Source organism: Miniopterus schreibersii (genome assembly GCF_964146895.1).
Source record: "Miniopterus schreibersii genome assembly, chromosome: 2".
Lineage (NCBI taxonomy): Eukaryota > Metazoa > Chordata > Mammalia > Chiroptera > Miniopteridae > Miniopterus > Miniopterus schreibersii.
Window position 1 is genome coordinate 28,299,128 of NC_138102.1, and position 23,927 is coordinate 28,323,054.

The following is a 23,927-nucleotide window of genomic DNA, read 5'->3' on the forward strand; positions in this document are numbered from 1 at the left end:
GTTTCTTCAAAACATTCCTGTTCCTGAGGAGATAAAAGACATTATCATGGCTTCGACGCTTCCAGAAACTTTCCACTTCTAAGTGCCATCAGCTTTTCAAGTCTTGTGAAGGTGGAGGACATTTAAGTACTAATATATGTTCTGAAATTGGTCATTGATTACCAGGAATGCCCTTAGAAAAGTTACAGGTCTCTGTGCTTCCATTTTGTCTCATGTAAGTGACAATAATCAACCCTATTTACTGTGTATTAGCATCAAAGGAGAGATGTGAAAAATTTCTAGCATGGTGTCCAACATATATTAAATACATAGTTATTTTATCATTACTTCTATTGCTAACTACTTTGTTCCAAAATCTAGTTTTAAATTTATTTCCCCCTCTTTTGTTTTTTGATGTCTTTACCCTATAATTCGATTCTTTCACAGGATTCCTAGAAGTGACCATTGACGTTTGTTATACTATTGGCACTACTTTTGCATTCTGTTTAATCAATTTTCAGCATCCACATATGCCCCCCCCCAAAAAAAGACAATTTATATAAATATATAAAATTTATAATTAGGTAAAGGTGAAGAAAAAGTGTTTTCCTGGCTCTTTCTAGACCAGGAAGGAGAGTGGTACTAAGGAGGTACCCTTGGAACCGGGCACCTGAGGCTATTTTGACAAGAAGTAGAGACTCAGATGACTGACTCCCACTTCCCCAAGAACAGGAGCATGGAGAGCACTAGCCAGTGGCCAGTCATTGCATATCCTACTGGATCTGCTTTCTGGGATGCCACACCAGCCTCTGAAGACTGAGCACTCCCTAGACCAGCATGGATCATCCCTTATTTCCTTATAGCTCCAGCTCTCTTAGGAATCTGGCAGCCCCAGCCCAGCTCAGCCCATGGGCTTTCTGAGATGCCCATTCTGACAGTCATAAACCCAGGATTCTAAGTGGACAAGGTCAGGGTGCCCCGCTTGCTGGACCAGTTTCCTACAAGCCCAGATGCAGGCTGAAACACAAAAAAAGAAGAAAAAGCAAAGGAATTTTGAGCTCAACTGGGGTATAAAGCACTTGGCAGCGTAAAACAATAATTAAAAAAAAAATTCCATTGAGTTTATTGGGGTGACATTGGTTAATAAAATAATACGGGTTTCAGGTGTGTTTTTCAGTCCCGCTTGTTCAGTTCTTTCTTGAGTATAATAACCCCCTGAATATTCATATCCAACCTTTCTAGTGCTGCATTTAGTGCTTTAGCTTATTCATGCTCTTGGTGTGGGTGCTGGTGACTCATGGTGCCTGTTCCGGGCGACTAATGTTCTCCTCCAAGCCCCCATCCATGCTTACCCTTCCATTTATTCTCCTTGGAAACTTTTGTTTGTTGCTTTGTTGTCATGGTGGTGCTGTTTCTTCAGACTTTGAAAAGGCATGCACCCCTCAGTGCACTGGGCCAGCTGAGCCTCCAGTGCCCTCCCTCCACATCCCTGCTGGTCAGGCTTTGCTGATCTCACCTCCAAGAAGAAGAAAGCCACCACTGCTTCCCAGTGGACTTAGTTGTTGTTACAGTTTCCTGACTCTGCACTCACTTGTGGTGGGCACAATAAAGTCCTCTCCTTCCCCTAAAAAAATCCATGTCCTAGTCCCCAGAAACTGTGAATATGTGACCTTACATGGCAAAAGAGACTTTGCAGATATGAATAGCCCAGGATCTTAAGATAAAGAGATAAGCCTGGGTTATCTGGGTGGGCCCAATATTATCACCAGGGTCCTTAGGAGCAAAAGAGGGAGACAGGAGGTTCAGAGTCCCAAGGATACAATGTGCAAAACACTCCAGTAACCATTCCAAGGAGCACAACAGTCTCCAGAGGTTGGAAAAGGCAAGGGAATGAATTTTCCCAGAAGGAACCAGCCCTGCAGACAGCTTGATTTTAGCCCAGTGAGACCTGACTCAGACTTCCAACCTTTACAAGTGTAAGCTAATGAATTTGTGTTGTTATAAGCTACTAAGACTGTGGCAATTTGCTGCAGCAGCAACAGGAGATAAATGCATCACTTCACCATCTTTAAATGCTGCATTTCCAGTGGTATTTTCTTTACAGCTTGTAAAGTATATAGTGTGATGATATAATTTATCATGCAAACCAAGACACTTTTTGAGAGTGAAAGAAGGTGGCCTTCATAATTCTATGGAAACAATGGGCATGACTGAGAATATCCAGCTTGAACGATGATGGGCTGTTGCCCTATAAATATACAAGATAAACATTTCTGTATATTATTTGGTTCAACTTTGCATGTTTGATTATTGCTTGTGTGGAGCATTGTGAGGTGAGAGATATAATAAGCAAAGAAGCAGCAAATGCGGATGGTGACCTTTTCTTATTGCTAAGCCATCTCACTTCAATACAATGACTAGGGCCAGTTTCTGCTTCTAAGATGAGACTTTGTCTTTCTCTCTGGTCTTTTCCTCAGCCACCCTCTTCCTGGTACCTTAGCTCAAATGTTCAAGGTAACTGAGATGGTGCATTGAATACTTGCCCAGGGAGGAACTCACAGCATTTAAGGGGGAAATGTTTTTCCATAGTTCCAGCTCTGCATTATTTCATCCCTTACCAACTTCTAGATCCATTATTCTCGAATTCCACATTCCACCTTTCCTCTTCTTATTCCTATCGATATTTTAAACATGGAACTAAAGCATCACCAGACACCTTAGAAGAAAAGAAGGATAATTAACTTGGGGCTCTGGTTCTGTCTCTGAATTCACTCCAGGCTATAGCACAAAAATAAGAGAGTTGATGGAAATCTGAATGTAAAAGTGGTGGGAATTCCTGGGGGACTCAGAAGCTGATTGTGCACCCAGTAAATGTTTGTCCACAGAAAAAAAATTCAAGGCATTTGACCAGCACCACCCAATAAGAGAAAGACCACAGACTAAATTTCTGCAGAAAGGTAGAATTAATGGACAATATAGAAGTTAATTTAAAATAGTAATAATTGCTAGAATTTATTGTGAACTTGTGTCAAGATCTGTTCTAAATAGTTTTCCTACTTTGTCTCATTTACTCTTTCCAGCAGCTCTGTTATGTTGGTATTTCTCTCTATCTTTCATCTTGTTGAAAATCACACAGATAGTATGAGCCAGAGCTTCAATTCAGATCAGTAAGTCTAAGCCCAGAGCCCACGGACTTAAATTCAATGGAAATGTGAGATAGGAATAAGCCATCACCATGTAAAGCAAATGGGGAATATTTCATATGGAAAATATATTAATTGAAATAAAGAACGCAGAAGGCACTATAGCAGAATGGCAATAGCTAAAGTATGCAGAAGTGAGGCTGAAAGTTAGGAGAGAGAGTCTCAAGCGCTTGTGATGGGGCAAATAGAAGACAACATTCAAAAGCAAAGTAAGGAGAGCCCAGCCAGGCGTGGCTCAGCGGTTGAGCATCGACCTGGGATCCAGGCGATCAGGGTTCGATTCCCAGTCAGGGCACATGCCCGGGTTGTGGGCTCGATCAATGACTCTTTCATCATTGATGTTTCTCTCTCCCTCTCCTTTCCTCTCTCTGAAATCAATAAAGGTATATTTAAAAAAAAAAAAAAAAAAAGATGAATTAAAAAAAAAAAAAAGCAAAGTGAAGAGAAACAGAGGAAAGAAACAGAAGTATCAAAATCCTTAATGTAGCTTAAAAAGTAAGAGAAAAATAATGAACAGAGGAGAAGAAATATTTTATTAACAGTGACAGAGAACCTCCCAGGGTTAAACAAAGACCAGGGCTCGTGGAGTGCCAAGCAGAGGAGGTGAGAGAAAACCCACCCCTGGATATGTCACAAGGCATTTAAGAACCACAAAAAGGGAATGTTGTAATCTGTTCCAGAGAATAAGCATCCTACAGAAGAAATAGTCAGCCTGGTATAAGACTGGTCAAGGGCAAACTGAATACAGTAACACAAGGGAGTCATATTTCCAAGTGTTGGAGGGAGGAAGCCTCATATACCAATCTGTGTCCGTATAAACACTATTTGACATGAGGATGAAATCAATGTATTCTCACATTAATGTGCTATGAGTTTTCCTATCTTAAAAAAAATCAAACAAACAACTGTGATCTCTCTATCCCCATAGACTTCTGTTTAAAAGCAAAACTCTTCAAAAATGTTGTCTGGATGCATTTCCATTTCCACTCTGACCCAGTTCAGTCTGGAGGCTTGCCACGCCTTGCAAATATCGTCCCCAAGCCACTGATGGCCTCCTTGTTAGTTGCAGTCACCTGCTGCCATCAGCCTCCTACTTCCTCCCCGATGTATTTGACAAAGCAAATTTCTCTCCCTCCTTGGTACGTTCTCTCTTTTGTCTTCCAGGGTGGCTTACTCCACCTTCTTCTACCTCATTGGTTGTTCCTATTCATATGCTTTGCTGATTCTGCTCTTTGTCCCCAATCTCATCTTATTTCCCAAATCTCGTCCCTATGCTAGTGCTTTTTGTTTCTGTTGATGACAGTTCCAGGTACTCAGTTTCAGTTACTCGGAATTTCCTTAACCCTCTCTTTTACATCCCATATTGACTCTATTAGGAAAATCTTGGGATCTACTTTTAAATATTTCCATAATGTGTTTTTTTAAAATAACCACTCTTCCTGCTACTACTTGGTCCAAACTTGGATCATTTTTCTTCCACTAGTTATGAAATAACAAATAGACACCCTCATTCCTTGTAGGGAGAGAAATCAGGTTCATTCATCCTGAAGAGGATTCTGTGGCATTTATTAAAAACAAGCCTGCATATGCTTTATGCATCAGAGAAGCTTGAGCAAGTCCATATGGGGATATGTGCGGTGTTGCTTGTAGTATGGGGAGTTGGAAGAAACCCAGGTGCCCATCACTAGGTGAACAGATAAGTATATTTGATGAAAACATATGGTTACATTTTATGCCACAGTGAGAAGCAAAATTTAACAACATGGAGAGATCTTAGAAACATAGCATTGAGTGAAAAAACAAAACAGGATCTTTAGCACAGAATCATTTCTGTGGTTTAAGATCACATTTATACTTTATGTCTTTCAAAAATACATTTGTATCCAAGGACATTTAATAAACACATTTGAACTGGTGCCTTGGTATGGAAAAGGCTGTGTCTGTGGTAAACAATCAGAAGGAAAATAATGAAATGAAATAAAACAAGAGGGTCCTTGGATACACCAGTAATACAGTGTGCTGTGACTCACTGACGGGAAAGAGAGAGGAAATTACAGCAAACAGGAGTTTTAGCAATTATCTGAACCCAATCTCTGCTTTAAACACAAGCACAACCCATCATATCCAGCATTGACTCAGCTTCAGTCATTCCACAGAAGATCAACTAGAAACTATAGAGAATCCAAATTTACAAGAAGAGCTGAATTTTGCATAACTATCTGCTGATGAAAGAGGAATGGATCAAGTTTTCTAAATTGTCCTCATAATAAATGTTACCAAAAAAAATACCTGTTGCTTACTACAAACATGCACACACATACATGCACATGCACATGCACATGCACATATACTCCTCAGAACTCTTTAAGGGCTGGGAAAAAACATAAATGAAGTGAACCTAGAAATGGGTGAAGGCCATCATAGAAGTCAGTGTACCTCAGTTTGGGGACAAACGCCAATCTTGGCCACTTAATTCTGGAGATTAATGTGGTCACTTAAGGGAATGGAAGGCTGGGCTTTGAGTATGCTTGCGAAGACCCATAGTCGAATTCAAGCCTCTTAGGGAAAGCCAGGACAATGGGAGGAGCTGCAGCCTTAGAGAACTGACTACCTGCAAGGAAAAAGGAAGAACACCTCCAGCTATGTCTTTTGCCAAAGGACAAATAATCTCATCTGAGAAGAAGCAGTCACAAGCTTGGTCTCATGTGCATCTGGGTTCAACTGCATGCTACCCAGCGCTCAGGAACCCCCAGGCTCAGGCATCATATGAAAAATGTCTGGGCAGGTGGCATCCAATGTGTTTTAAGGCAAATCCCCTCTGGAGAAAATTACCCTCAATTCTGGTCTTTAGGAATTTCCACTTACTACATTTGGCCAAATATTAGCTCACAACAAAAATAAATTACCGCACCATAAGGAAACATGTTTCTATGCAGAGAATAGCAGAAGCCACAAGTGACCTATTTTAATTCTCAGAGACTTCACGGCTTTAAGGATCAGACATGAAATAGAAAATGATTAAGAAAACGGAGAGAATATGAGGGAAGGAAGACAAGAGTTAAAAGCTGAGGATTTTTCAGAACTGATCAAAATAATTGAAACCAAAGATGTGCATTGGAAGACGCATGCTATCTTTAAAGGGATGAGAAAACTAAATGTCAATCTAGATCTCTGTCCAGGACGAAAGACCAAGAATGAAATAATACTTTTTTTTAATAACAAAAACTGAAAGAATTTGCTACCCCAAATCCTTCCTAAAAGAACTTCTAAAGGATCAACTTCAGAAAGAATAAAAACTGTCCCCAGAAAGAATAAAAAAGTGGCCTGAAAGCATGTGGAAAAGTAGGTTTACAGTTGTGAGCACACCAAACACAGAGTCTATTCTTGCGTTATGACTTATTTATTTAATTGTATTTTTACTATTGTACTTTTACCTGCCCCCATATATATGTGTATCATATATATCAATCTATAAAATAAAAGAAAGAAGAAAAATTAAAAAACGATACATAAAACAGAAGATCGAGTAGAAAGCACAAAGTGATGGGGTGGAAATAAATCCAAATACATGAATAATCACAAGGAATACATTTTCTAGGTAAAAGAAATTTCCAGATGGCATTTAAAAAATCAAATCATATGCCCTTTGCAAGATATATGCTGAAAAGCATAAGAGCATAGGAATGCTCAGGTAATAAGTTGGAAAATGTGTGCCAGGCAAATTACAAAAAAGTCTGACATAGTAATATTAATATCAGGGGGGAAAGCTAAAAGGCAAAAACCTTTATTACAGATGAAGAGGGTCATTACATCTTCATTTATGTTTAAATTGCCCAGGAGAGAATAAAAATTCTAAATATTTATGCATGTAATAAAATAGCCACAAAATAGAAATTAAAAATTGGTATAAATATAGGGAGAGATAGGCAAATTCATGATCAGATTTGGATATATTCATATAACTTGGTTAGAGATTAATAAGTCAGGCAGAAAATATTTAGTACAGATGAAAAGATTTTAACAACACAATTAACAAGCTGAATTTAATGGGCATATGATGAAAACTTCTCTTAACAATTTGAACATACCATTATTTTCTTTACTACAAGGAACATTTACATGAATATCACACACTGTGTTACAAAATAAGTCTAGATGAATTTCAAAGAATTAAAATAAAGTTGGCCACATTCTCTGGTTATCACGCAATCAAGTTGTAGATCAAAAGTGGAAAATAACTTTTAAAAACAGAGTATATTGAGAAAATATTTAAAACTGCTCATTCATATGTCAAATGTCAATTAAAGAAGAGTCAAGTGCAAATTAAAAATGCAACTAAGCAATAATGAAGATACCAAATATCAAAATATGTGAGGCACAGTTCAAGTAATAGAGAAATCTAGAACTTTTTATTGCAAAAAAATATTAATGAAGTATTAATGACCTAAGATTTCTATATAAGAAGTTAGGATGATAAAGGTAAGAGTAGAAATAAATGAAATAGACAAAGATGAAATAGTTTCCGGAAACTCAATAATGTAAAAAACTGGTTCTTGGAAATGATGGCAAAAGAAACCTCTGACAATATTGATCAAGAAAAGCAGGGTGGGGAAGACATGTACTTAATAATAAGACTGTACAGTGGAACATAGACATAGGTTAAAGAGATTTCTTTTAATTATATACATCTAAACAATATGAACAAACTTCTAGAAATACAGCAGAACTGGTTTAAAAGTCTAAGATTATACCCATTTGAATTAGAAAGCCTGAAAAGTTTTGTAATTAAACAAACTGGATGAATATTTTTAAATCCGCTCATGAAGAAAATACCAGGCCCGAGTAGTTTTACAGGCACATTCTTACAGATTTTCAAGTTTACATTTTAAACACAGCTTCAAAATTTTACAAACTCTTTTTGAAAATAGAAAGAATATTCCCCTAAACATTCTTGATATCAAAATGAAACAAGCAAAGCATAAAAAATAAAAATTAAGGACAAATTTTATTCAGAAACAGATGTAAAATTCCTAGAAATAATCATAATCATAATCATAATAATAGCAAATCCAATCCACCCCTGCCTCCTTGTTGCTGGAAGCCAGCTTTCACACCTGTGCCTTCAGTCTTCCTAGTCATCACCTTTCTCACGCCCTTTGTCATCACCTCTTTCAGTGAAGGAAGAAGATCCTTGTAGCCCTATGAGTCAGAGTGGAGGGACATGCAGAGTAAGCTCAACAGTGGTCCTGTTGATAACAAGGATTTACTCAGTGTTGTGGGTCCCTGTCTTTGTCTTCCACTCCTTTAGTCTTCCATTCCTTTGAGAACCAGTTGCTGTTGAGTTGGTTGCCTTAATACTAATCAGGAGTGAAACAGCTTTGGTTCTTGTCTTTGTGGAACTTTTAGTCTCCTCAGAAAGATAGATGTTAATAAAATAATCACACAAATGAATACAAATGTGTAAACTGTGATAAGATGGGAGAACATGCAGTTCCTCAGGGTTCTAGAAGAGTATGTTCTGGGGAACCGGCTTTATTTGGTGGTGAGGGAAGGCTGCACTGAAGAAATAATACCTGATCTGAGATTTAAAGAAGTGTGAATTGTTAACCAGTCAAGGAAAGGAAGAGAAGATGGTTCTAGTCAGAAGGAGCAATATGTCCATGTGCTCCTACGCAGAAGGGAACAGGTTGTCCTGAGGAACTGGATGGAGTCCAGTGAAAGAGAGTGTGGCTGGGAAGGAGCAGGGCTCAGTCAACCAGATCCAGAGTGGACTTGAACTTAGACGTTCAATGGCTTTAAAGGGAGAATCACACAGTCAAATTTGTCTTTTTCTGAACCTCTTTCTGAGTGTAGTGTAAAGAATAGAATATAGCGACGAATGTGGAGAACTAATTAAGACACCATTGCATTAGCCCACATAAGAGGTGATTATAGCTTGGACAGGATGGTGGTGGAACTGGAGATGCACAGAGGAACACTGTTGAGATTTAAGAAGAAAAAGGTCAGAACTTGATGATTAGATATAAGATGTGAGAAAAACAAAAAAAATGAGATGGCCTAATGGAAAGATAGAGAGGCCATTCACTAATAAGAAACAGTAGACAAATATCAAGTTAGGGATGAGGTGAAGAGAGGGTAAAACTTTATTCATTTTAGCATGCTTTTAAGAAATCAAGGTGGAGATTTTGAGTGGAAAACACAAGTGTGGAACTCAGACGTGAACTCTGTGTAAGAAATTGAAATTTAAAAGTTGTCTGTGTCTAGATGGAAGTTTGAACCCTAGCAATTGTTGACCAGCAAACAAGTTTGTCCCCATCTCTCAAGACTGGAGAGCTTATTGCTTCACTGAAAACTAGATACACCGTGATCAGTGACATACTTGGGAAGCAGAGTTTCCTTGTTCCCTGTTTCACTAGAGGGCCCAACCCAAACCTGTCATTCTTATTCCCTAAGTATCTCTACAAGTTCTGCCCTTTAAGAGTTTTTGATAGTGGTTGAGCATTGACCCATGAGCCTGGAAGTCAGGGCACATGCCCGGGTTGCAGGCTCGATCCCTGGTAGGGAGCATGCAGGAGGCAGCCAACCGATGTTTCTCTCTCATCATTCATGTTTCTCTCTCTCCTCTTCTTCCTCTCTCTGAAATCAATAAAACATTAAAAAAAAAAAAAAGTTATCATGACCACTACTGATAAAGCAGGGGGGTCCAGAATTGAGTCTACATTGCTACAGGGACAAAAAGGGAAGGTATAAAAATTAAGATACAAACTATTTTGTAATTTAGATTTTTTCCTTTCCTCAAATCTTTGAAGCTTCAGGCCAAATGATAGCTGAGGAAAAATGAAAAGGGAAATAATGGGCATGTATGTTCAAAATTCTATATTTAAATTGTTCATAATTTAATTATTTTTGCTAGTTCTATTAATCTTCAGAAGAGTAGCTAAATGCAAATGTAAGCATCTTAAGGCATTGCAAATTATGCAGAAAAATCTGAGTAAAACTCCAAGAATATGTATGTATATGCAACATAAATTAAAAGTTAAAGGCCTTTCCAAGAACATTTGCTTAATAAACAGGAACAAGAATGGAAAGTTTTGCAATGCTAATGATTACACTACTTTCTCTTTCCAAATCTTTCAAGATGCTAGGAGATATGTTACAGGTGTTCATTTGGAAGAGAGATAATCTTTAACATCTATTTCATGAGGAGAATGAAAGGTTAAAGAATACCAGAGTGTGTGGTTCAGAAAGGGTGCTCCAGAATACGGTAAATATTAATGAGTGTTTGTGCAGTGATGCAAAGAAAACATATTTACTCAAAGGAAACAAAGATCTTCACAACCTTAGTCCAGGAAATGGGTTGGAATAAGTGCATGCATCATTTCAAAAGTAGAATATGGAGAGGCACGGTTTTGACCAAGATTGCTTAAACTACTCTCATTAAGGAAGAGGGTATTATAACGGAAGTCCTTACCTCTAAAGTATTTACACTAATAGACTAGAAAAGTTCTCAAGTGATATCTTGGCAGTACTGGCCTCAGGTCAGTTTCACAGAATGTAGAGGTCAGGCAGGAATTCAGGAATGCGAGAGATCACATTTCTTCCACCCATGGACGATCTGTACAGCCTTCAGTGTTCCTTCAGTTACTGACCTGAATCTTTTATTTGATTTTCAGGTAGAGGCAGTTTTCAGCCAGTTCCATGGTAACTAGTTCAGAAATGTAGAAAACAATCACCAATGGTTCAGGATGAGTAATAAAAAACAACCTGCTGAGAAATGCTGGACATTGCCAAGGGAAGTGAATGAAAGTCTCTCGTTGATCAAAATATTTATCCCGGATCTGTGCCTGTTTGTTGTTGCAATTCTTTCGTGCCGGACCCATAGATGTGCCCAATAAATTCTGACTCTTTGGAATATGAGCCATGAAAAAAATCAAAACATGGACATCATGCTGTGGTTTGGCAACTATGCTTTCTGCCCCTAAAATCTTGTGTAGGTAGAATCATTGGTTTCTCCACTCAGACTGCTGGGCAATGACGTGACTAGCAACTGAATTACTTATGTGAACCCACACCGAGAATCACTTGTCACTCAAGAAAAGAGCCCTGGGATCCTGGTTGCAGGAGTAAGGGAACCCATTGCACAAAGCTTGTATGACGTTCAACTCTGTGGAGCAAAGGTATTATAAACACAAGCAAATCATTGCTCCAATCTTGTGTTGTTTTCCTTTCAAAGGTAGTAGACTATGTCAAGCTTTATTAAAAATGGAAACTGAAATAAAAAGAAATTACTTACACATGTAACCCATTTGCCACAGGCAAGCTGAAGGGCTACTGTTTAGGGCATAGCTGGAAGTATCTCTAACCTCTGTGGTCAGTTTTTGAGATACTTTCATAACCTTACAGTTATTTTATTTGGGGAATAAGAAAGTGTGGGCTAAGCTTTATCTTAAATATCTGGGATTAGGATAAAATTGGTTCAGGCTTTCTAGCAGGTGCAACATTTCTTATTGTTTGAATCTCTAACATTTGAACAGAACTGTAAATTGAGTGTGTGTGGGGGGGTTCATAGCCATTAAAGTAGCTTACATTGATATTGAATAAAAAAGTAGCCCATTTATTAATTTTTTCTCTTATGTGTTCCTTTTCCTTCCCCCCTCCCTCCTATTCTGTCTTCCTCTTTCCTCCCTCCCCCCCGTCCCTCCCCCCCTCCCTCCCTCCCTCCCTCCCTCCCTCCCTTCCTTCCTTCCTTCCTTCCTCCCTTCCTTCCTTCCTTCCTTCCTTCCTTCCTTCCTTCCTTCCTTCCTTCTCTCCACCTTTCCTCCTTGCTTCTCTCTTCCCCTCCCTCCTCCATACTTTCCCTTTCCCCATGTTCTTCATGCTTTTACACACACACACACACACACACACACACACACACACACACACACACACACACACTCTCCCATCCTCTCCTGATGCTGTCTCTATCAAATATTGGAGAAGTAGAAAGAGAACATCAACATACTCGCCAGCAAGGGCTAAAGTATATTTTGGATTCCCCACTCCTCTGCCTCCCACCCTTGGGGTGTGATAGGAGGGTCTGCAACTCAGGAAACAGAGCTGGTTCATTTTACCAGGGAGGTGAGTTTCTAGGATTTCAAGCAACAAGACAGACTTCTTTGATTTTTATATATTTTTAATGTCCTCAATTTTTATTTCTAAAGGAAACTTAGTTACTTGCTTTATTATATACTGTATAATAATTTTTTAAAAATAAGAGCAATATTATTACTAATAATATGATCTTGAAAATAGCCTAAGGTTTTTATGCTTTATTTTGTTTTCAGTTCTTTTTGTCCTTGCATTATATGCCACTGAGAAGGCACAGTGAAATTACTATGTTGTATGTCACTTGAAGTAACTCTTCTGTGTGATTAAGCCACCATCATAATCCACAGTTAAGTTCATTTATCCCATTTTGTTTAGTTTTTAGGTACTGATTTGTAAAATTATATATAATTACATAAAACATTTACATATTTCCAAAGTTACATCTACAAAATATAGTATAGACAAAGAAACTTAGCTCTAAGTCTCTTGGCCTTCTCTCCTCTTTTCTCTTTCCAATTATAAACAGACTTTTCTATAGATATGGGCTTAATTTTCCACTTTTACCTATATGTGCACTCACACATATTTAATACATTCTGTTTGGTTATTTGTTGGTTTATAAAAAACTGCCAGAAAACTAAATGACTTTAAATAATAGCAATCATCTTAATCTCTCTCTCAGTTTCTGTGTCTCAGAAATTCTGTGGACCAGCTGAAGGGCTCAGCTGGACAATTTCAGCTGAGGGTCTCTCAGGCTTATAGTCAAATGCTGTTTGAAGCTGGAGCAGAAAATGGAGTTGCTGGGGCAGCTGGGCATCTCTTGATGTAAGTCTGAGGGTTTTTCCACAAAGAGTCATTAAACGGGTTAGTTTAGGCCTCCTCACAACATGGCAACTATCAAAGATTGTTGGGGAAATATAGAAAGACTCAGGAGTCTACTTGAAGAAATCCCCACTGGCCAATGGACACTCGGAACATCAATGATAATAACTGTACTGAAATACATCAAATATATTTAAATCCATTGGTTCATAACTATATTAATTTTTTAAAAATCTCATTGGTCTTCTGCCAGTTTAGAAGATGCTAGAGAAACAACTAACTCAAAGGAAAAAACTCAAGCATTTATTTTGCTTTTTTTAAATGAACACAGTAATCAGACTTGATGAGGGAAAGTTTAATTCTTTAAACTTTTTCTGGTTTACGAATGAAAATAGAAACAACTAGTAACAGAATTAGAACAGCACCATTTTATACCTCCCCAAAATGAGGAGTTAAATTGTATCATGTTAGAGTTGAGCATTGTACTTGTTCTAGTAAATTCTTTCTGCTGGTTGTGGCATCCACTGAGGCCCATCCAGCAGGAGATGACCCAAGTGGGCAGTTGAAACCTCTCTAAGTGTTATATGCTAAGCATAGGTGGGATGCTCTGAAGTCTGGAGCCTGGTAAGGTTCAGACCTCACTTTCCAGCATACCCATATGGGTGCAAACTCCCCACCTGCACAGGGTGAACAGAAAAGAGAGGGGATCTCTGGGGCTTGAGCCTCAGCCCTTTGCTATTTCTGCTTCCATAACTGTTGAACACTATAAGCATTTAATTAGTATTTCAAGAATAATGGCTGAAGTGATCCAAAACTTTTGTGTCCTTTGCCATTTGTGAGGGAACAGTCTACTGAAGACAGGCAAATCTTGCTGAAATTACTTCTTTTTTCATTGTTCCAATTTGCTTTCTTCACCAGCGAACTGAGATTAATTGATCACTGGGAACATCCAGTATGATTCTATCAACCCACCAGACTTCCTGGTTGTCCACTTTAAACAATAAAAACAAGCTCTTTCAACCCTGTTATGATCATTCCCAGGCTTTTATGATCTTTGTCTATTAGAGTGCATAGCTTAGTGTCACAGTCAGTCCTCATTATTTGCAGATTCCATATTTGCATCATACCAGTTTTCACAAAATTACATTCCTTATAAGATGTATTCCTTATAAGATGTATTGAGAGAAAACTTCTGTATTTGTCTTTTTCAAAAGAAATATAGAGAGAAAAGCTATTGTGCTCACAAAATCGACTTATGTGAGTGGGGTACTTCATGTTCTGCGACGGATCCAATGCAACCATTAGAGAGTTCCAGTGGCACCAAGGAGCATGTGCAGATGTGAGCACAGGCCTCCAAGGTGCCACCCCACAACGTGGAGGAACAGAAAGCCATTTGGTGAAGCTCTTTCTCAAAGTTCATAAAGAATACAAGCTGTGACACTCAACACAAGGGGAGATTTGCAACACTACTATTATGCTGTTTGTCTTCTCCTAGCTCTTGCCATTCTGCATTTACCTCGTGTATTTGTTCACTCATTGGCTGTTTGGGGTGGTGACACCCTGCCCTGCACCCCAGTAGAATGGAAGCTCCAGGAGAGTTTTGCTCTTTACTACATTCCTGCCTGTGCCTAAAGTTTGGCACATGGCACATGCCCATAAGTATATGTCAAACGGATGATTATGGAAACAAACAGGTACCAGGAAACACTGGAGAAATGGCCTGTTTTAGTGTATACAGAGGAAGAGAAAATGAAGTCCAGCTTGCCCGTCACCTTGCCGTGGAGCTGCCATCGGTTCATTAATTTCGACCTCAGATGGTCTGGATGGAAAGTAAGTCATCTAATCATTTGGTCCTATATACCTCGAAAGAGAATTGTGGAAAAAAAATTTTAATTGGTCTGGAAAGTTACCTGAGGAAACCTCTGTTCATTTATTATAATGACTGATGTGAGGAATTCTGGAAAACTGGTGGATAATTTTAGAACCATTCTCCTGTGATTAATTTGAACCCACGTTTAGGTCTGACTTGTATGAAAAAAAGAACAATATCATCTTTTTTCTTCTCATCACCTAATAATCTCATGAAGAAACAGGAGGAAAAATTAATTAGCTATATATAGTGCCTGTAAGATTAGTAGGTAGGATAATCAATGAGAGGCGTGACTTTAGGAGAAAGAAGAGCAGTGTTCTGTCCATCCTGTTCTTCGTTATTGCCATAATTACTCTTTTAAAATAAATCATATATGTTAAATCATTTCATGAGAGCCTGTCATTAAAAGAGGAACATTTATTACATTCAAACTTAGGTAGAACTACTTTTTTACTTTGTAACTTATCTTACAATATTCGCCTCCTACCCCCATACAGCACCAGGAAAGATATGTGGAAAAGCTAAGATAAAATAATGCGTCAGATACTATACTTTATCCCTTACTCCACAGGACAAAACTAGTTTACAGTGAATATTTCCCTCGTAAGATAACGCAGCTTCTTTTTTTCCCACAAGGTGAGTAAACATCGCTAATGCGCTAATACCCCCTTGGCAATACATCAGTTTTGGGCTGGCTTTTAATGTTTGTGGCTAAAATCAAGTTGGTATTTCTTCAGTGCAGCACTTTGTCATTGGCTTTATGAGATAACTGACATCAATCTGCGGCTGATTAATAGCCAGCGATTAAAAAGAAGTTGTGTTTGAATGGTGTGCCATTGTAATAGCACTAAAATATGCCGAGAAATCCTAGGGCAGCCAGTGCCAGTGCTGGTGGTGAGGCATTCCTTCCTTACTCTCCCCGATCTGTAAAGCCTTCTAGAAAACACACTTTCTGTGAAATCTAGGTTGTCAGCATGAAAAGAAAGTTGGCAGAACACAGGGTTCCGTTGCTAAGCGATCCTTGGCAAATAGGATACGTGTGCATTATGGCATTTGATGACACCTTCAGGAGAGGAGGGATTCCAACCCGATGAAAATGAACAGTTTCCGAAAGATGGGTGAAAGCCACAAGAGCCGAGGGCGGGGAGTCCAACCTGCCTGCCTGAGAACCTAGGCCTGAGGTCACCGCAATTGGCAGATAAAATTAACTTTTTATTTCACATTTAGTTTAACAACTTTCTGCCTCTGTCTACTCTTGCCTAACCTTTGCGTTGGAGAGAGTGATAGTTCTGTTGTGTTTGGATTTATCACTGTATCAAAGGGGAATTTAGTAATAGCCATGTGCCCAGGTGAACAGCAGCTTCCAGGGCTTCTTGAGTATAAGAGTATAACAGAGAAGAAAAACAAATTATTTACTACTACTGCATGTATTGTGGGGAAAACACCGGGGAAAATGCCAGGAGTCTTGTGCTTTGGAATACCAAGGCCTACCCAATTAGACTAAAAGACCCCCTGAGACTGGCTGGTCCAACCTCTTATTTTACATGTAAGGAGACCCAGGTGCGGACAGGTTAATGGATGGCCCACAATCAGTCACATGGATAACCGATGACCCGCTGGGACCCGAGTCTAGCCTTTAAACCTCCACAGCGCAGGCTTCAGCACTTGGCCATGTCTCTGTAAATAAACTACCTGATAAAATATAGGTGCTAATCTTTGAAAATCACAGAACCTTAATTTATTATCACTTTAATTTCAATGAAAGTTATCCTTAATCATCCAGCTAAGAGTTGTTCAAAATTAGAGAAACATGAATGAAAGATTTGATTACAGTATCGCCAGCTGGTTTAGTGGAGTTTCCACAACCACTGTCATGAGCTCTGGTCTCTCGATTGCTTTGGTTGTGGATATTTTCTCCTGATTTTAACTAAATAAAATCCTATTTCCTGGGCCAGTTGTTCTCAGTAAAAATCGACACCGTCTCCAGACATTCTCAAGACTTCAACCTGACATATCCCCATATAACAATATGACCCTTTCTGCATTTTTTCTGTATTAACATTACATTTTTAGCTATATCTGCCTCCATGTAAGTTGCACACACATGCCATGAGATGGTCACTGGCATGATCAGCTATATCGGGAACCTTGACAAGAGTAAGCCGAATTTTCAACACTAATGGGAGAAAACATTTCAGAACAACATACAATTCTGAAATGAAGACGTTCTCTAGTAAACCAACAAGGTAATATAACTTAATGAGACTTAAAAGATAAATTAATTTATTTTAAATAGGCAATCCTAGTTAATAACATGTAGAGATCACAGTTGGATGAGTGAATCATAAAGATTTGCAAGAAGTCACTACCACAAAGGTCAGGGTGCAGGGGGTCTTTGAGAAGACATAGAAGGGTTCCTAAAGGTCTGGTCTATACCTGAGTGGTGGGTAATTCACTAAGCTATAACTTTGCTTCGGGTGTTTTTCTAAATATAGGATTTATTTTACAGTAAAAGCAGCTTTTTAAAATCTATAATGCAAAAATAAAAGTTACTATGAAATATAATACATACTTGTCCCTATGTTTATTCAGCAAACATATAAAAAGCACTTTGGATGTGCTAGGCACCGGCTCTACACTGAATATTGCCCCTGTGAGAATGCCAAAGGGAGCCAGAGGTGAAGAGTGAGATGAAAGCTTGGGAAACTTTGCCCTGGCTGGTGTGGCTCAGCTGGCTGGGCATCATCCTGTGCACCCAAAGGCAGCAGGTTAGATTCCTGGTCAGGGCACATGCCCGGGTGCAGGAGGTAGTCAATCAATGTTTGTCTTTCATATCAATGTTTCTCTCTCTCTCTCCCCCTCTCCCTTCCTCTCTCTCTAAAAATCAATTAAAATATATTTTTTTAAAGTTTGGGAAACTTCAGAAACCTGGGATCACATCCAGTTAAGTGGTTTTCTGGATCTTGCTCAGTATTTTAACCAATTTGAAAACAGAGGTAAAACACTCAAAGATGTTTACCCCTGAAGCAAAGACCTGAAAGTAAGCATAGCCATTTGCAGATGTAATGAAACCAGTTCTGAACACTCATCTATGAGGTCAGGAACATAAGAAGTACACTGTTTAACCCCATGTTCCATAGATTTTGACTGGCCAAATCTCTAATTAAAATGCAGCAGAAGATATAAAATGGCCAAAGGTTCCACCAGAACATTTCCTAAAAGCATTGGCAAAAGAGAAAACTTTATAGAAGAGCCTTGAGTCGAATCTAGATGCCTTCGGCTTGTATTATGAATTCGAAAGCAAAGCGGTTGGAAGTGCTTTTAAGACAAACAACACAAGTAAAATCTCTGCATGGCTTCCAGTTTGCATCCTTGATATGAGACAAAAGATTGCCTTTGAGGACAGATATTAAAGGACATGTTATCTTTGGCAAAGGATTTGGTTCCTGGGAAGATATCTTTATTTAGCGACACTTGATCCCTTTGTTTGAAGCCATTTTATGTTGCATTTGTGTGTGAGAAGGAAAGTTTCTAAGCAACCGTAGTGTATGCTGACTGTCTAATACCAGTAAAATCAGAATTTTTTTTCCCTAGAAAAAGGCTATGTATTTACTTCTTATAAACTGAATCCTTCAAGTGTACATTGCTTGGTTATCAGAACTGTTTGGAAATTGATAATATATGTGACATCAAAGTTTTCAGGTGAGAGAAAAGATAAAGCCAAAGGGATATCAAACAGAGCCTAGGTTGTTTTCCTCCGCCCACAAATAAAATACCCACAGCTTACTCCCATTAAATCCCTCATCCTTGCTGACACACAGAAAAACCAAATGAGTTTTCTTTTTCCACCCAACAAACTCATGGATAGATATGATGATAACCTGATGAAGCGTCTGACACCCAGTGGGAATAATTGGTTTGGACTTGTGTAGACAGTGTTCCACCAGAAGAGATGTTTTCTCAAAACAAGGCAGTCTGGCCCATTTCTGTCATTTCCCCTACATTTGTTGATGAACAAAGCAATTTTTCTAAGCCTCCCAGTGAAGCTAGTTTTATCCCGTGGCTTGGGGAGTTAATTTGGATGATTGCCTTTGCATTTTCATGTGCTTTCCTCCTGATAGATAGTATCTGGTTGTTTTTGATACAACAGTGTTCAATTCATTGTATTCTGCTTACCAGGCAACACTCTAAGACAATAATTATAGGGCCAATAGTAAACAGTGGCTCTTTTCTTAGCTCCTTAGAGTTGGGTGTTAAATGCTGAGAGGATATATTTCTGTAGATAAGTGTGCAGGCTGGAGAGATGAACGAGGTTTACATCTTAGACCTGCCACTCACTACCTGTTTTTCTGGGAAAATTAGCCTCTGTGTCTCTGCATTTCTTCCTTATAAAATGGAGCTAGTAGCTTCTCCTGTATTGTGATGTAAATGCTCAACGAATGTTACCCATTATGTGAGATTCGGTGCTTAGCATTACAATTTCTCCACAAAATAAATATCTCTGTCAAATTAATAGTGAGTTGAGGGGTTTTATCTTCTAGGATTCCTTTTCTTATATACATGCAAGGGATGGCATATTTGAGCATGTCTGACTCAACTTGGGAATTGCCTGTAATCTTATTGAAGTGTTGTTTGAAATATCTACTTTGAGAAAAATTTAGAAAGTGAAAAATCCTGGGCCCTGTTTCTGACTCAGAGAGGAGCACGTGGCTGCCTTAACTGTGACCTTTGTGGTCAGTGGTCCTGCCAAAGGATTTTGTACAGAAACTATCTCTCCTTGCATTTGCACAGGTTGGAGGGAGAACGGTTTGGCTCCAAGCAAGACAGTGAAGTGATATGTCTTTGTTTGTCAACATCCTTTCCCTGCTGCCCTTGTTTCACTGCACTTCTCTTTCAGGGGAAACTGCTTTACCAGGAGCAGAGTAACCAAGGAGAGACCAGGATAGAATATTAAACAGAAAAGGGCCAAAGGATTCATCCCTGGGTTCACTGCCAGGTCAGCTGGAAGCAAAGAGAGGAGAAAAGAAGCCAAGAGAACAATGAAGCTGCAAAGTGTGGAACTTGGAACAAGGACAGCCTAAGTGAACATGTGCCAGCGAGTGTCTGAGCATGCACTGTGCATGCATGTGTCCCTAGGAGGGAAGAAGAAAGAGACAGTAATTCTGTGTCCCCCACAGCACACACGCTGTGATCTCCTGGGGTGCTCTACTCTATCTCCACGTACGTTCATTTTTTGAACTTTGGTAGCATAACAGGTAGCTTCAGGGAGATGAAAGAAACACCCTCTCCAATACAGAGTATGCACCCACTCAGTGCACATCATGTACACTGCACACCTTCTCCTAGGATACAGCAGGGCTTGGGCAAAGGGGTGGAGGGAGTGCACAGGAAACAGGCATCCTCTTAGCCCAGAAGGGTAGGTGGAGAAGCTACTTGGCCTTTGCCTGTATGTCAGGTCCTGGGAGAATCGTGGGCTTTTCCAACTTTTGCCTGTGACGCTGAGGAAAAACACACAGTGATACAATCAGTGTCATGTTTGAGAGAGCAGAGTAAAGGTAGGAAAGGGTAAAGAAAGGAGAGAAATTTTGTCCTGCTTGCTCCATGTTTCCACAACCTCTCAGGTGCCCTGGATCCCCTTTCCTCTCTATCCGCTCATCTGTTACAGTCACTCCATTCTTGGGTAATTACACTCTTGAGGGAAGGTCCGGTTCCATGGCTTCAGTTAATGTCTATAGGTGACAGTGGAGGCCCCTGCAAAGAAGAGAATCTTGGGTTGGAGGTCCCTGGTCATCATTTTCTCTGCTGCAGCATTTGGACCTGGAATCCCATGTAGAAACCTAACCACCCTCTTCCCTCTCTGTCTTCCTCTCATCTTTCCCTCACTAAGACCTGAAGTTCCTAAAACAGAGGGTGCAATGCCCTGGGCCCTCAATGCTGCCAAGCCTCCTGCTCTCTGAGGTCCAGCGCCTGCCCGCCAAGCTTGGTGGCACCCCTGGAGAATTCGGCAGAAAGCTCAAGGAAGGTGGTGTGAGTGTGTGCTGCTGGCCCTCCTTCCCTCGCCCCCGGCGCCCATGTCTGCTTCTCAAACACTGAGAATAAGCATCTCAGTTGGTGGTTGTGGAATCATTTTAGTTGGTAATGATCATTGTGTTTTTAATTAACTAGAGTAGAATAGAAACAAAAATCACCATATATCGCATTCACTAAAGACTTGTATTACTTAGTGAAACTTTTGTTCCAGGGTGTGTGTGGGGGGGAGGGTATGGGTGTATGCACACACACATGAGGTTTTACAATGTGTAAAATGCATTTCTGCCCGGCAGGGCGTGGCTCAGCGGTTGAGTGTCGACCTGGGATCCAGGAGATCGGGGTTCGATTCCCGGTCAGGGCACATGCCCGGGTTGCGGGCTTGATCAGTGACTCTCTCACATTGATGTTTCTATCTCTCTCTCCCTCTCCTTTCCTCTCCCTGAAATCGGTGAAGATATATTTAAAAAAAAAAAAAAATGCATTTCTTACCATTGTGCATGGTCTAGGAAATCACAGAGTTAGAGCAGAATTCCACAAGGCCAGAACTGATGTGTACAGAACATGCACCCTCTACCTGGCACCCATGCACACCTGATGTGAACAGTCGGGGGTGAACTGTCCAGATGCTGCCATTGAACTTGACTCACAACGCTCCTCAAATCGCCCTTCCAAAAGTCACTAACAGCTTAGGATGTAGCAGATAGAGTGGCCTATTTTCAATTCTTCCATTATTTCATTGGACCCTTGATGGACGCCTGATTCCTGGTTCTGTTTTCTCGGTTTCCCTGCTTTGTGTTTTCTCACTCCCTTTGGCCTCTTCTTCCCATCCCACAACATAACCATCTGCTGGGCCATGGCCCCGGTGCTCTCCTCAGCTCTTAGCAATCACGACTGTGATTAATATGACCGAACCAGCTTTGTTACAGTAGGTGTTCAAAATGCTACATTTGATTCTGCTGCTGTAGTCTTCTCTTATTGAGAATGGCTTTCTGCTCATAAACTTAATATAATGGGTGGACACAATTACATGTGGTTATATAGTTTTCATAATTATAAAATTCATAATTTCAAAAATTTATTTTATATATATAAAATATATAACATATATATAATATATAAATATATATTATAAATATATATAATATATAATATATATAAAATATATATAACATATATATATAAAATATATATATATGTTAGAGAGAGAGAGACTTCCTGATATTCTCTTATCAGAGAATAATGCTTGTAAAAAACCCTTTACACAGTATATATTATGTGCCAGTGGGCTACGTGTAATTAATGGTGTATAATAAGAACTCAGTTACAACAATAATAGTGGACTCTTCGGTATAGAGCCCCATCTCTGGTCAGGGAAAGCTCTAGGAAGTGATGTTTTCTGGAATTGATGGTTGGCCAACCGGAGGCTCTGCCCTGATAACTCGACACTCTTTGCTGGGGAATGTTTTTAATACGCAGCATGGTTGTCTGCACTGATCACACAGTACAATTAAAACATTTCCATGCTGCACGTTCTGCTCTCAAAATTATTCACACCATCCAGAATCCTTCTCCAAGCGATCTTTTCCTGTAGGTTCTACTGTGTAATTTCCCATGCAGCTTGCTGTTCCTAGTTTTATAGCTCAACTGATCTTCAGCACCACACTCAGAGAGGGAAATGAAGCTTCTATAACTCGCTACCAACTCAGAGAGCCCCTCTCACGGGTGTTGTCTATGGTCTTAGCAATTATATATTTTTTTTGTCAAAGCCATTTTTATATGACTAAAATTATCTCAATTTCTTAAATGAGACAATTAAACTCAATTTTACTTTGCTTGTTTTCCCAGGGCTGTGAGGTCCTTAAACTCAGACAACATCTTTTTGTTCAAGTCCTTGATGGGAGCACAGCTTTTACTCTATTGACTGGCATATATATTCTGAATTTTTCACAACTGCGTTACATGGACAAGACAGAGAGGGAGTTGAGCACTACCTTGAGGATGCCAGTGTGAATAATTCAGACCCACGTGATAATTGCTAACATGGGGACTGAAGGTCCCACTGTCTTGTTACATGGTCTTTGGGTCTGTAGCTCTTTCCCACCAACCTACTTCCTAATGGGAGCAACGACTTAGTTACTTCAATGTCAGTTCCATGCGTACTGGCATTTTTCTTCTGTGTTCAGGGCTTCACAACTTGCAGCTCTGCTATCACTGGGAGAATAAGGCTGAGTCCTTGAAGTCACAAGTGAAACTATTGTAATGGGGAAAGAAAGCCCTTACTCCCTAGATTTTTGTTGTTGTTCAAAACATTCATGTTTCTTCCCTAGGGTCATTACACCTCTTTGCCCATGGATATCAGGCTTGGCCATGGAGCCATAAATGCTCCTTCTAATAGGAGAACTGGGAGGATTGCATATGTCCAGCACCTACCTTGCTGAGTGCCATGTCACTTGTGTGGACAATGTAAAGTGAGAGGAAGTGACGTGCATTGTCTCTGGGAAAGAAGCCTCAAAAGCTAGCTCATGGTGCCACTTATTTCTCTTTTCTTTCTGCAACAAGTCTGACAATGTCACAGATAGAGGTTCCATCAGACTAGGTTCTAGATTGAAGATAACACTAAGCAGAGCCAAAGCTGATGCCAGATAGACATAGAACATAAGCAAGAAATAAACCTGTTCTATTGTAACCCCTGAGAAGTGAGGTGTATTTGCTAGTAAGCAGTGTATCCTGTACTATCCTGACAGATGTACTTTCTAATCTGTGAGCATTTCCTATAGAGTTACATACCTTTGAACCTAGAGCCACTATGTATCATTCTCCTTTGCCCCTCATTATTACAGGATCTTAGTTCTATTTCTCCTCCTCAGTAAATATTCTGATAAATACATTTTTTGTTACAAAGTTGTACAGTGACTTTTAAAGAAAGGTCCCAC